The 14,487-nt window shown below is 42.9% G+C and overlaps 1 protein-coding gene across 3 annotated transcripts in view; it reads left to right on the plus strand.

Moving 5' to 3' along the window:
- The first annotated feature begins 480 nt into the window (after positions 1-480).
- peli1b (pellino E3 ubiquitin protein ligase 1b) overlaps positions 481-14,487 on the plus strand; it is a 31,156-nt gene continuing 17,149 nt past the window's right edge. The window contains exon 1 of one of the 3 annotated variants that reach the window (XM_069538773.1): positions 481-949. The gene's annotated coding sequence lies outside the window, so the exon portion shown is untranslated. Of the gene's footprint in view, positions 950-8,581; positions 8,601-9,566; positions 9,878-14,487 lie in introns of those variants that run through there. The other 2 variants (XM_069538775.1, XM_069538774.1) reach the window with 2 other exon arrangements.

Here is a 14,487-nt window from a genome sequence, read left to right on the forward strand (position 1 = left end):
CACACACGCCAAGCTAAAGATGTTATGATACAACCGTCACGGTCGAGGTAGACATCGGCAAACGCTGTGGCAAGGATTGTCTACGGCCCAAGAACTCGTTTGGTCGATCAAACACGTCCTACAGATGCTTTATTTTCACAGCTTTTCGATTCGAGTGCTCACATTTAAAAATGAACGGCTGTTTTCGCCTCGCTCGCTGCCGCCATAACCTCACGAGCGCCAAAAAATCACGGGGGCACGTTGTGGCGGGAAAGATCCACCGGCTTGTCGGAGCCTTTTTGAAAAGGGACGCAGCTAAATACAGTGTCCATGCACGACACTGATACAACACACATCACATTTATATTTTTTATAATTTTTACTTTGCAGCAGCTGTGGAGTAAATCACTGAGCTCTACTGGCAGCACGTCAGACTACAAGCCCCAGAAGCCTTAGCGGTGTGTGTGTGTTTAGTGTGTGTGTGTTTAGTGTGTGTGTGTTATATTGTGTGTGTGTTGGGTGTGTGTGTGTGTGTGAGTCTCCTCCTCCAGCTCCAGTGAACAGGACGGGTCAGCTGCTGTGTGTTTACGCGGAGATGCTCACAACAAAGGACGGAGCACCGAGGCACGGAGAGCCCGTCTCTGGAAACTCAGCGCCGGGGAGAGTCGCTGCTGCTGCGGCGGCCGTTTGTCCTGCCCTCGCTCCGGGAAGAGGAGGACGCTGAACACAGTATATATATATATATTTTAAAAAAAAAACCCCTCAATGGCGTAAGGGTTTATTTTCCATTTTTGTTTGAATGCGCCGGAGAACCAGGCTTGAGGGAAGAGGCGTTCATTTGTATGTGTTGTTTCTGGAGCCGGTGCAGCGTTAGCTAGCCCGCTAGCCTCAGCAAGTTGTGGAAGAAAGCGAGGGCGCAGACGCGAGGAGCCGCAGAGACAATACCAGGAGTGAAATCCTCCATATCTCAGTGAGTACACGTTTATTATCCTGCTGTGATCCACCTCACTGTCACTGACTCTGGATCGGCTCATTTCAGCTGTCACATCACTGCTTTAACATCCAGTGTTTCACATCCAGTGTTAACCTGCTTGGTCCAGGTTTTTATTAAGGCTGGTTTAGCTCAGTGAGCAGGTAACACACACACATACACACACACTCACACTCTCTCACACACACACACACACACACACACACACACACACACACACACACACACACACACATACACACACACACACACACATACACACACACACACACACACACACACATACACAGGGAGGACTTTGCATTGACCTGCATTCATTGTGGAGGGTTAGCGTTAGCCTAACCTTAACCTCATGTCATAACCATGACACACACACACAGAGACAGACACACACACACACACACACACACACAGAGACACACACTCATGCACCTGCTTTGACTTGGTCTTTATTTTATCTTAGTGGAAATCTGAGGCTCTGAAAAGATAAAAGCTCTCGGTGGGCAGTGAATATACCCTGTAATGTGTGTGTGTGTGTGTGTGTGTGTGTGTGTGTGTGTGTGTGCAGAGATGCAGGTATTAGTTTACATCACTTCCAGTCTGCATGCTGAACTGTCAAAGTGGGGGTTGGGGAGGTTGGGTTGTGTGTGATTAAGTGAGAAATGGAACATTGCCTGATAAGGAATTAACCAAACGCATGGACTCTCGCCATCACTAAATCTTGATTGCCAGTTAATGACCACACTCCCCCCTCCCTCCTTTCTTTCACTACACCCAATCTCGCCCCCCCCCGTTTGAACCGGTGGTAAATGGCGTCGTGTGATAAGTTTTGCTGCTGATACAGATCTCTCTGACTTCCTCTTGCCTACTGCGGGAAATGTCACGTAAAAGACAGACGTGCATTAACTCCTTCTGCTCCACCAGGACGCCCCGGGCCTGATTTCTATTGTCTGCTTGTCAATGTGATGATTGATCAGGACATTGAAGTAGTTTTTTTTATGTAAGTCACTGGATAAGACACTATATTCTCTCCCAACACAGCAGGACACTTTTTATGAAATACAAAATTCTGATATTGGCCGACATTCTTTGTATTTCATTAACTTTCAAGAAATGCATTTCACAAACTAACTAGCAACTTGCTACAGTTCAGCCAACACAAAGACAAGTGAGTAAAGATGCACCCTCATCATTTCCTTTTTCACATTAAAGAGTTGTGGTTCTTATCAGATCTGACATCTCAGAGCTGAATCTGGTGTCAGAGAGCCACACAGGATTCATATCGCAACACCGATATAGCTGCTAAAGCAATCTTTATTATATTTGAGTGTAAAGTGCCGGGAACACAGAGTTTGGCACGTGTTGCACAAACTGTACACATTTATGTTTTCACATTTGCATTGGTTGTGTTGCCTGCCGGCTCCAGTAAAGTTTAGAGGCTCAATTACTGGGAGGAAACCGGAGCCGGTGGTGTCAGACAGGAGCGCAGAGAGAGCTCTGATGTCTTAATGGAGGATCAGCGCTGCCTGTATCCTAAGTAACCCGGTCTGTGGGGAGACACTGAGGCCTCCCAGTCTCAGCCTGGACTGGATGCTACTGTCCAGGAACAAAAAAACCCCACAGTTCATTGATTTTAAATGTTGTATATCAGTTATTTTTCAGTTATATGGTCCTTTAAAGGTCAGCATGGTCTCTAGTGCTGCCATGCAAATCATTTAAAATATAAAATTACTGTTGTACTTGCTACAAATCTATGAAGGGGACTTTATTTCAAGGTTCAGCAGATTGTTTTTTGTGCTATAGAGTGTTACCACGGTACAACACAACTTTTTAAATCAGCAATACACTGTGACATGTGCATCTAGCAGCCAAGGCACTGAATAAGGGCTGCAAAAGATGCCCATTGTGTCTTTAGCACAAGTTCAGAAAGATGTTGTTCAAGGTGAATGGGTGCAACCTTTGATTGTGTGTGAATTAAATCAATACTTTTGTCTTTAGATTGAGGTCACTATGTGGAAAATGTATTTTACGCCGTATTTGTTCAATGGAAGTAGATGTAAGAGTCATGCCAGCAGTCGGTGGTTAACATCTCGATGTTGAGTGAGCGTATTTGAGATTCAAGCCAACGAATCGGAAACATGGCAGCCAGCTGCATGTGTTTGCACACTTTTTAAACCCCTAATGATGTGTGTTGGTGTTTTGGAAAGTGTTTGCATTTATCTTCTGGTGTGCATGTGCCTGTGCCGTGCAGTTCGATCGGGGGAGTGCCCGATGAGCTCAGCGGGGATCCGCGGGTGTAATCGTCGCAATTGAGCAGCAGCTTTCCCCTGCTGTGTGTTAGAAGTTTGGCCCCCTGCTCCCTGGTCCGGCTTACTCTCTGCTGGGCTGGTAAACAGGCTGAAGTTTGTGGAGGGAGATTACGTCTGTCATGGAAAGTGGGTCAGACAGTGGGCACGTTTTTATGGCCTTGTTTCTGTGAGGTATGGAAGAAAAGTGTGGGGGGAGATTAAACCACTAGGGTTTTCCATAGTGTCGCTTGAGGCGGCTTGTGCTTGGTCCAAATCTGTTACACTCTTCCTCTTGTCTAAATCATTATCAGTCAATTTCTCATGCACTATTCTCCAAATACGAAATTATTCTACAAACAAAAAGCTTCCTGTAGGTCACGACACATGAATTATTCATTGTGGATCAGTGTATTGTAAAGTGCATTTATTATTTAAATCTGTACTCTTCACAGTAATAGCTATAACACAAGCGTAAGGATTTTATCTTGCAAGAGGACAATACAAGGCACATGGCCAGAGAAAGTGTACCTGCAGATTTAACAGTGATGCACGGTCCTTTCTCTTTCTGTGTGTATCCACCTTCATCGTCACACCACCTGCGTTAGGACATTCTCACACTAAGCTCCGGCCATTTTTGTTTTTTCATTACACAATTTTTTTGAAAAGTCTGAAATATCTGAAATAAGTGTTTGCACAGTGCAAATGTGGCCTGAGGCACCTTTCACATCTTTTATTTTGGATTTGACTAAACTGAAAAGTCTGAAGCTCTGGACCAGAGTGTGGAAGTGCCCTTTAATCTTTCTTTTATGAGCAGACTATTTATTCGTTTGTACAGTTTGTATCTGTCCCTTTGCTTCAGTAGGAACACTGAGGTTTGTGTCCTGATGCCAAGTCAGAAAAGTTAGGGGGGGGGGGGGGGGGCAGTGAAGCATAGTGAAGGTGTTCAGCTCCTTTTTAAAAAGCTGTTGGGTCCACGATCCTGTTTTGAAACGGTCAGCCGGCTGAATCCATGAATAGCTTCCTCATTTATAAATGTTGGTGGAGTTCTGGAAAAAAAATGTGTTAGTCGAGTCACGTTGATGTCAGGGATGTGCTGACAGGAGAAGCAGTTAAACATATCTGTGTTGGAAAATATGTCGAATACTGAGCAACTGTCACTGAAGGCACTAAGTTTGAAGCAGAGCTGATCAACGATCGCCTTTAAAACAGCACCGGCTCTCCTCGGCACTTGTGCACAGTGTTCCTGGTACTTGGCACGTTCTTTAATTCAAGCACTTAAGAGAACTCTTCTGTGGATTAAGTCAGTTTCAGTTTCTCCTGTCTCTTCGTCTAATCCCAGACTAGCTCCACAGAGTTGAGATCAGGACTCATCAGACCATCTGCTGCAGGACTTCTTGTTCCTCTTTGACCGTGGCTGCAGGATCTGGATGTCATGCAGCAGAATGAATCGGGCCTGATCAAACTCCTTCCTCGTGGTGTTGCATAATGGACAGGAATCAGAAAACAAGTTTATGTTCCAGTCATGATCCTAATTTCTCATGGTATCGTCACACACATTCATTTCCAGAAACTCAAAGTCCTGCTGGGGTAACGTACATAATGTGAGAAATAAATATTTATGCATCTGTGTCTGTACAATTCTCAAGATATCATTTCTGTGGTTTCTTTTTCTTTGTAGTTTGTTCATACAGCAGCTGAAACTGGTGATATAATCTGGCACTTTACAGACACACACACTCACACACACTCATGCACAGACACATTTTTATATGGAGACACAGACCTGTAATTATCAACTCCCCTCTGATCGTGCATGATTGCCATTTCCTGCTTCACTTTTCAATCTTCCTGTCTCAAATGAGCTTGAGTGTACATCCTCACACACACACACACACACACACACACACACACACACACACACACACACACACACACACACACACACACACACACACAGTGGAGCCTGTAACTTTTTGACCCTGTGGCTCCCCCAGGGATCACTGCTGTTTCTTAACGCCATGGCAGTAATTGCTGAAAACCCATTAAATAATCAAAGTCTGATGGTCCTTGCGCTCGATGTAGCAACAGCAGAAAGTTGCTGAGTTCCCCAACACTCAGTTCTGAAAGGCAGTTGATTACATAACATGTGAAGTTCTTGTTTAGACTAAAGACGAACTGTGAGTCCTTCTTATTTCCACAAAGGTTGGGTCTGTTTTATTTAAAAAAGTCTGAGCCAAAAGTCTGAAGTGGATATTCTGCCAAAACCCAAACTAACCCCACCGAAGCCTGAACGCTAGCAGCGCTAAGCACTAGCCCGTCTCATTTGGCTGGACAACAGGCTAATGATTACAAACTATGACCAGGTGCAGCACAGTTAGACCCACATGGACCAATCTGTTCCCTCTTAGCACAACACTGCAAGGGCACAAACAGGAACGGGTGGTGAACAGAAACAAAAATCAGCCCCAAGTGCAGAAAACCTTTTTTCCCCACTGTTGTTTCACTGTAATCATGACTTTTATTTTGAGTAGGGAAATTATTATTTCACACCGCTTTTGACATCTCATATCAGATTTTTGAACTATAGCTGGAATTGTACACCATTAATATTTCAGTCTCACCGAAATCTACAAAATCTGAACTTAAGTGTGACCGGCTTGTAAAAAATAAAGAGGAACTAAACTTTCTCATATTCTGATCACAGCATTTTGTCATCCAGTCATATTAGTTATTCTGTGATGTATTGTCAGGAGAGTACTTCCACCATGGAGGGTTTGTTTTTGTCAAAGTTAATATGTCTGTTTGTTAGTTAGCAGGATTAGGAAAAAAAAAACGCTTGACCGATTTTCCTCGACTTTTTCTGGAGGGGTACATCTATGGCAAAGGAAGAATCTAACAAGTTTTGGATCCACATTTTTATCTGGAATAATTGGCAAATCCAGGAATTTGTCCTTGATTCCATAAACATTTCAAGATAGGGCACTTTATCTAATTTTCATAAACAAATTAAATATCTCCAAACAAATTGGTGGAACTGTGCTGCTAAGGCAAAGAAAGAACCCTTTGGATTTTGGAGTTGATTTAGACAAGCCGGCAGATTCAGATTGAATTTCAAATTGATTTTCTCTGTCTTCAAGTGTGATGGGATGAGGAGCGTAGAGGAAAATAGAGCAACCGCTCTGAGCTTTTTTAACCCAGCAACATGTGCCACCATCCATTCGTCAAGAGACATGAACTGACAAAAAGCAGCAGTGACAGAAAACAGAGCAGGGTTGTCTACAGTGAAGTATTCCAACTGGTACACACTAATACATGGTGTATTGTGCAAATCACATGTGTTTGGACCTCCAGTCCGTGTACTGTGCTGTACACCTTTCACTGTTGGACATACACTGCCACCCTTGTGTGCTTGTGTGTCTGCATATGTGATTGTGTGCATTTTTGTCTAAGTCTGCTGGGTTTGTGTCTCGTTGCACGTCCACCAACAGAGCTGTTTGTTGTCTGTGTGCATACAACTGTCTGTGTTCTTCCCACTGAATCATTGATGAGACTGTAATTCAAACGCTGCCCCTCCTGTTTCTTCCTTCTACCTCCTGTCATCAAGTTAGCCTCCTCCCGGCGCTGCTCACAGGAAAACCGGTAGGCTGCTCTGACACGGCACGACAGCGGACCTGCCCTGGAAACTGAGAAACGCAGCCACCAGTTACAAAATGTGCAAAGCACAAAACATTGGAACAAACTGTCTCAGTAACTTACAGGCTTTTCCAGTTATATTTAAGTTCGCAATGACATTTGAAATAAGAGTTAGAAGTCACATATTGTTTTGACTCCATATTTTTAGGGCTGTAACAGTTTTCTAGTTAATCATTTAATCATATTTGCTGGTTTTCTTAGACACTTAATAGACAAAATTATAAAATATACAAATATAAAAAATGTAAAACACAGAAGTCCAACTTGAAGCTGCAATAGTCTTTGATATAAATCATAAGATAAAAATTAATTTCATCCATCCCTCACATAAAAAGGAGTTTACTGTTTTAGATTAAAATTGTAGACAAGAATAAAGGTTCAATTCCTTTTTAAGTCAAATTTTGACAAACCTGATTCACATATATTCCAAATATTATTAACAAAAAAGTAATTTAAGGAGCCACATTATTTTTAATAACAGTGGAGAGACGGGTCTCCTCACAGGAAAAACTCACGTGTATCCTTGTCCAACGATCCAGAGCCTCAGGCTCAAACTGAGGACCCCGCTTTCGTGGGAACTGTCCTGGATTCTGTGGAGATGCCAGTGTCTTGCAGCCTCCGCAGCAACCGGTAGTTTATTTTGATAAGTTAATTTAATTCTCAGCAGGAATTTGGCGCCAAAGGGTCAGACTCAAGTCTCCCTGTTTCGGGAGGTGAGGGTGGAGGTGCAAATGGTGCTCTCATGCACTGAGCAAAGTTTGTGAAATTAAAAAAAGACATATTTTTACCTCTGTCAGGGAGATTATGTTATCACCCCTGTTTGTTTGGGCTAAATTAGAGTTGGTGCAGCTTGATAGAATTTAAGGGGACTGTCGGCAATGGTATTAGCTGTGCCATGTTGTTTTTTAAATGTTTTGAGCTCTGGTCGATGTGTGATGTTCACGTTTTAAACTGGTCAGCAGGATGTGACGTGTGTTGGATTTCTTTTGGGGCAGTCAAGAACATTTATGGGACCTTACAGCTTGTTTCCACATGGGTCTGTTTTTTTACGCATGAAGTCCAATGACTTGTGATGCCATCTTCACCATGTTCACATCTGCTTTCAACAACACAGCTTGGGTTTACATTCCTCACCTTGTTTCTAATGTCCGAGTCCTCTTCCTGACCTGCTCCACATATTTCATGCCTTGCTGTTTATAGCTGATGACTGTGAGTATTGTTGTGGCAACGCTTCCTCTGATCAAGTGCTTGGCATCGAGCCCAAGTGGATTTTTCTAATCTGCCTTGTTGCCGACAACTTCTTTTTTCCATCATAGTCACAGCTATGGAAGATCCTCTTAAACATAGCTTAGCGCCTGTTAACTCTGACCACTTCACCGTCTATATATGCTCACCGTGTCGGTAGCAGCACATGGAGGGGTGGTCCTCTGTTCACCGGTTTGTTAGCTCTCTTTTGGAGTAATTGTTTCTCCAAGAGAGTCCAGACATCACTGAGCAAGGGAATATGTTTTCGTAATAGGGAGGAAATTCAACTTACCACAGATAAAAAAAAAAAAAACGACAGATGGTCTGAAGCTAATTAATTTTTTATTTGCCATGATACAGAGCATGTGTGCTCCATCCCGAGTAAGCAGGATATTCATTACACAGTAAGTCTATTCTTAATCCACGTCTGCATTTATGGCGCTTTGCAAACTCTCTTATCCAGAGTGAATTATAGCTCAGATAAACAAAACCAAACCAGGAGCAGTGGGGGCAGACACGCTGTGTATCTGGTCTGTTTGGTGCCGTTTGTATATGAGAGCAGTGAGATCTGAGAAGTTGCATCCAAACAGCTAGACAATGACCTGAATCAGAAACTGTAGATTCAGCTCATAACTGTCATCTTTTATAAAACTATGTTTCCTAGCTGCTTTTAGGTAAACTACGTTTTTCCACCTGTTGTCCAACACAGGAGCTCTGGCGTGTGCTCTGGCGTGTTGTACAGGTATGTTTTCATGCAGTTGTGTCACAGCAGGCTCATTGGAACAACGACCCTTTATCGCCAGTGTTTCCTAACCTGGATGTGGCCCCATCTGGTGAATGCGCCCGCTGTTATTCCTTCCTTCCTCAGAAGCAATGTGTCATGGGGCTTATGTGATTCCCGTAGATGACATTTCTCCATCCATCTTGGTGTAAATAGAGGACCACACACACACACACACATAGACAGACACTCTGGAGATTACCTCCAGGGACCACTGAACATGACGAGTGTACATCTCTCTGTGAGTGGGCAGGGAATTGGGACTTCCTGTGTGCATCGACACGCTGACTCTGTGTAATTCACTCTAGAGAGGACCGGCTACAGGCATGTCTGAAATGTTTCTATGGCATCCAGGGCATGTTTAGGTAGAGAATAAGCCGTGAATATCAAAATGAAGATATACAGAATTCAAACCAGGCACACCCTCACTCATAAAACCCTATCATTCTATTTTTATTGTCTTATCTGCTTGGTAACACGTTAGAGGAACTCACACTCTGGTTGGTATTGATAATGCAGTCTTATCTGTCGGTGTGCGCTCAGCTGAGCTTCCAGAGATGTAATTCACACTACATTAATTTTCTGTAATGTTGCATCAGCAGTGGTTTTCCCTGTCATGAGGTCCTCGGTCGGTTTTAGAGGCTCGTCTGCATGGAAATGGTTTGTGCCTGCCAGTACTCATTGTGGTTTTATTTTGAGACAGAAGATTGGAGTTATTGTGAGAACTGTTGCGTGAATGGAAATGAGTCTGATCGTTTCCCATTGGAGTCAGGAAGAACAGTCGCCAACCAGAGAAAGATGGAAAGAACATGAGCTAGTCGCAGCAGCGCACATAACAATCTTTACGTGCACCGAATGAGGTGTTGGAGCTTTATTTCAGGAGATAAGCAACAGTTTCAGGTAAGCAACAGTTCTTTGGAATATCTCTTTGTTCTGATGGGGTGAAAAATGTAGATGCCAACATAAGAGTCATCATTAATCATCTCTTTTGGAAGTGGGTTGTTTCTTCCTGCTCTTTTTGTCAATGACTCAGGTTCCATAGAAACACCAGGTAGTTCTTTTTACTGTTTGACTGTTTGGATTCAAACAATCGAGTAACTATTAACACCAAGGGTGTGGAACCCTTTTGTCCTTTTATATGATCCTTCAAGGGCCATACTAAATTATTAAACACCATTTATCTCGCTAATGACACTTACACAACTGTTCCTGGTCTCTCTCTCTGCTCACCCGCCCCTCTCCTTTCTCTCATCTCTCCCCTCTTTTCCATCCATCCTCTCCTCTCTTCCTAATTTTTCTCCGCTCACCCCAACCGGTCGAGGCAGATGGCCGCCCACGTTGAGTCTGGTTCTGCTAGAGCTTTGTTCCACTCAATGAGGGAGTGCTTTGAGATGATGTATATTATGATTTGATGATATACAAATTTAATTGAATTTAATCTCTCTAATGCAATGGCTCTAACTGCTTCTCTTTGGCAAGGAATCTGATGTCAAATGGTATTGATGATGATGATGCTACTCGTAGCTGGTTTTCTTGGTTTGGATCAGTCAGTGTTGAGCAGAACTGAATGACAGCTCCCGAAAAGAGAAGCTAAATAATCCTGATCACACCCAGTTGGGACATGGAAAAAACTAAAACTGTTTCTTTAGTTAGTTCTTATCACACTGATCTATGTTCAAGTGAATGTTTCGGATAAGTTTAGTTTTAATTAGTTATTTGATGCTACAGAATTTGGGTGAAACATCATGATTGACAGCTGAGACTGACTCGTGGTTAGTCAAGCGGCTGTATCAACATGTGACTTTGTTAACGGCGCTCCAGAACACAGTCCCTACGGCACAGACTCTGGCTTCAAATGATGTCAAGAATGCAAAATGGCAGCACCTGTATCCAGAATATTTTAGTTCCATTTTTATGCAATGGGAGGAAGCGGAGACACGTTGTCCATCTTTATATACAGTATGATCTAAACCCCCTAACCCCAGCAGTAGTTTGTCCCAAATAATCTTCCGTGCTTGTCCTCTCAGAATGAGAAAATCCTCAGGACTGACACATACCTCATTTGATTAAAGCAGAGGTTGTTGCAGCTCTGAGCTGGTCGGTGCTTTGCAGCTCATTTAAATCGTGTCGTAGGTTTTCATGTACATCGACCGGTTCCACTTCAAACATCATGCAAATATGATAAGTTCCCTATATACAGTCTATGTAAGTTCCCCTTATTTGCTTTTCATGTCCTGGCTCCTCTCACCAAATGTGCCTTATGCAAATGTAGGAGTATGGAGGTCATACTAAGCTTTGGTTTTTGCGTTTGCACACAATTCACAATTGCACTTCAGCTTTCACAACAAAACTTTGTGCCTAATGTAAAACCTGCCTGTTGGGCTTTTTTGCTTGATCCACACAAACACCAACAATGTGACCTGCTTTTGGTTTTAAACACTTACCCCATATTTTAGCAATAATGTGCGGCTGCACAAAACTGCAATTAGCTATATTTACTTAATGTGTAGCAGATGTCAAACCCACCTCTTTGAATCTGGGAGTTTTAATGCAGGCCCACTTCAAGCTTGGTGTTACTGTATTATGCAGAAAATTATAAATATTGAAGTCATGTTGGATCAGGTCCGGGTAAAAAATAAAAACAACTGCAGGTGTGTCTTTTATCGTTAAAAGTACTTAAAGCAGGTTTTGTTGATGACAAACGACCTCTGCATGCTTAACACTTAAGTTTAAGTGTTTTCCTCTCTTGTCCCAGATGATTGGAGCGAAGTTCTCCTTCTTCTTTTTTCTCCTCATGTTCTGCAATGCTGATGCCATCTTTTCATGCTCATCGATCGGACAAGTGTGATCAGAGAGGAGACGAGAGAATCTGGCGTCAGGTTTGCCAGCTCTCCCCTCGCTCCAACAGATCAGTTTCCGAGTCATCGAGCGTCTAATCTTCATAGTGCGCAAACCAATCCCTCTCCACTGACCCGACCGTGCAACCCTACACACTGGAGACCAGACACAGGGCGTCTGAAAATGAGCTGCGCCCACACAAACGCTCACATCGAAGGCATACAAACAACACTCGTGTTGGATTAAAACCCACACAGATGCACACACAACCTCCTACACTCAGATGGAAATCTCAGCCATAATTAGTAGGGTTAGCACATGCTTTGAATTGTTACTGAGTTTTCTTCAGATGAAATTGTATTTTAAACAAGCACCACTTACAAGGATGAGGTTTATGGTCAAGCCCAGCAGCCCTCATCTTTTTCTACAAGCATAAAACCTCTGGCGTGATGCTCCAGATAATGGTCCATTTTAGTCATCATCCAGAAAAACAATGAAAGAGATTCCAAGGAACTGGAGGAAGCTTTTCATCTCACGCTACTTCCTCCATTCAAACCATAAAACGGATGTCTGATGTCAGAATAATGAAGCTGCTGTAAGTTTCTCACATGAATCACCCTCTTATTTTACATATTCCTTTCAAATGAAACTGCAAATGATAAAATCAGGACCATGCTAATCATGTGGCTGTGTGCAGAACATTTACATATGAACTTATTTGCCCATATATTTTTATTTATTTATAGTTTTTACTTGAACAAACCTCACGTCAGCTCCACTGAGTTGTTCCCATGCACGCATTGAAAGTTGACACCTCTTCTTTTTCGGAATGAGAAATCCTAATCTGGGGAAAGCTATAATTTTGCGCAGAGGAGCGTGTGGTCTTTAGTCTGTGAGTTGGCTGAATGGCTGAAGCCTTCTTGGCTACTCGGCTCTCCCGTCAAGCAGCTGGTGTTTTGTCGCAGGAAGTCGAGGCCTCTGATTTAAGGCATTGACGTGGCGCCGGCTCCCCTCGCATGGAGGTCCTCTTAGAAACAAGCTGCTGTCTCTAATCTGAACGTTTGACGAATCTATGTGTATCTCAAGCTGTTTTGTCGTAGCTCAGAAACGTTTTTCTCATAAAATTCAAATCTCAAATAAGAAACAAGAGCAGAGTTGACCTTGTAATCCTGGATTGTCCGGTAGTTTCATTTCTGATATTTTATAGACCACATAATTCGAGGAACTTTATGTTTATGTGGATTTCATTGATCGCCTCTTTTCCTTGAGATAAAATGAGATAAAAACACACAGATATGTTTTTTTTCTCTTCACTGAGCTGAATGACCTGCTTTCCGATCAAAACACGGGTTAAGCGGGCTGGAGTTTCTCCTCGAAACGGACTCTGACAAAGAAAGCTTTTCTTAGAAGAGGCGAGGTCAGGCTGATTCTTAACAGCATGAGGTACAGTACACTAGCCGAGCATGTTATCTCCGACCATCTCCTGAACTTCACATTGAACGTCCTCACATCGACACAGCCAGTGTCTGACGTACTCATTCTCATTCAAGGAACACAATTAATATAAAACCTTATCAGACTACTGCTTTAATTAACAACATGACTGATATTTCACAGGTCCAGGTTCCATGTTCATAAATTACACTGGAGGTACCATCGGTGCTGGTAAAAAATATAATGAAAAATCAATTTGATTTTAACAGCATACATTATTCGGTGAGCTGCGGCCATGACACAGGAAAACTTTTTTCATACTACAGCGGGGCACAAGTAAAAACTTAGAAGTCAAAGCCGACCACATATGTTATCTATCTGTGACAAGAGGAACAAACTGTCAGGAGGGAAGCAAATATCAAAAGACTGAAGGAGGGACGGAATGGCAGCGAGTTTGACTTTCTGTTTTTGGAAAATTGTTGCTGTGAACTTTTGAAGAACGCGTGTGGTTCTCTGCTCAGCACAGAACAGCTGCGGACCTCAAAGCCTCGAGCTCACAAGCTGCTCTGAGGGAACATGAAAGGTGCGAAACACGTAAAAGCCTCAGCGTGTTGGAGGATGTGGTGAGAGCGAGTACTGGGATGATTGGATATCTGATGACCTTCTTCATAAAGGGCTCTCCTTAAGATCACAGCAGCCTCGAGTCATGAGCTTATTCCTCCCTCGCTTTGACTTCTCGTTCTTTCACGCACATGCCCGCAAAGACAAAACGACTGTCATCCACTTTCGGTATCAGAGTGTCATAACAAAACACAGGGAAAGTGAATACTCTTGTGTTTCTAAACACTCTCAATGTGAGAAAACCCAAGCAGCACGGGTTTGTTTTCAGCAGCTAACTTATTAAAATCTTGGTACTAGAATACAGAGGAAGGAACAGTTATTATTAAATGAAATTTGAACCCACAAGTAGTCCACTACTTTAAAATGATAATGTACAATGTCACCGAAGAATATAGTCCGGTTCATTGTCTTTTCAACCAAGAGCAGGTGCTCCATCTGAAATCACTCCACAGGTCCAGAAAGCCAGAGACATGTCAGCTCCTGTAAGTCTATTCCAGACATGTGTTATTATTTATTGATCTGATGACCCAGTTTACCAGGAGGGTATCATTACCACTTTCCAGTAATGAAGATGTTACACCATGCAGGAGGTCCCGGTTTTCTTTTGTGTGCATCGC

This window comes from Paralichthys olivaceus, chromosome 14 (genome assembly GCF_024713975.1).
Source record: "Paralichthys olivaceus isolate ysfri-2021 chromosome 14, ASM2471397v2, whole genome shotgun sequence".
Taxonomy (NCBI): domain Eukaryota; kingdom Metazoa; phylum Chordata; class Actinopteri; order Pleuronectiformes; family Paralichthyidae; genus Paralichthys; species Paralichthys olivaceus.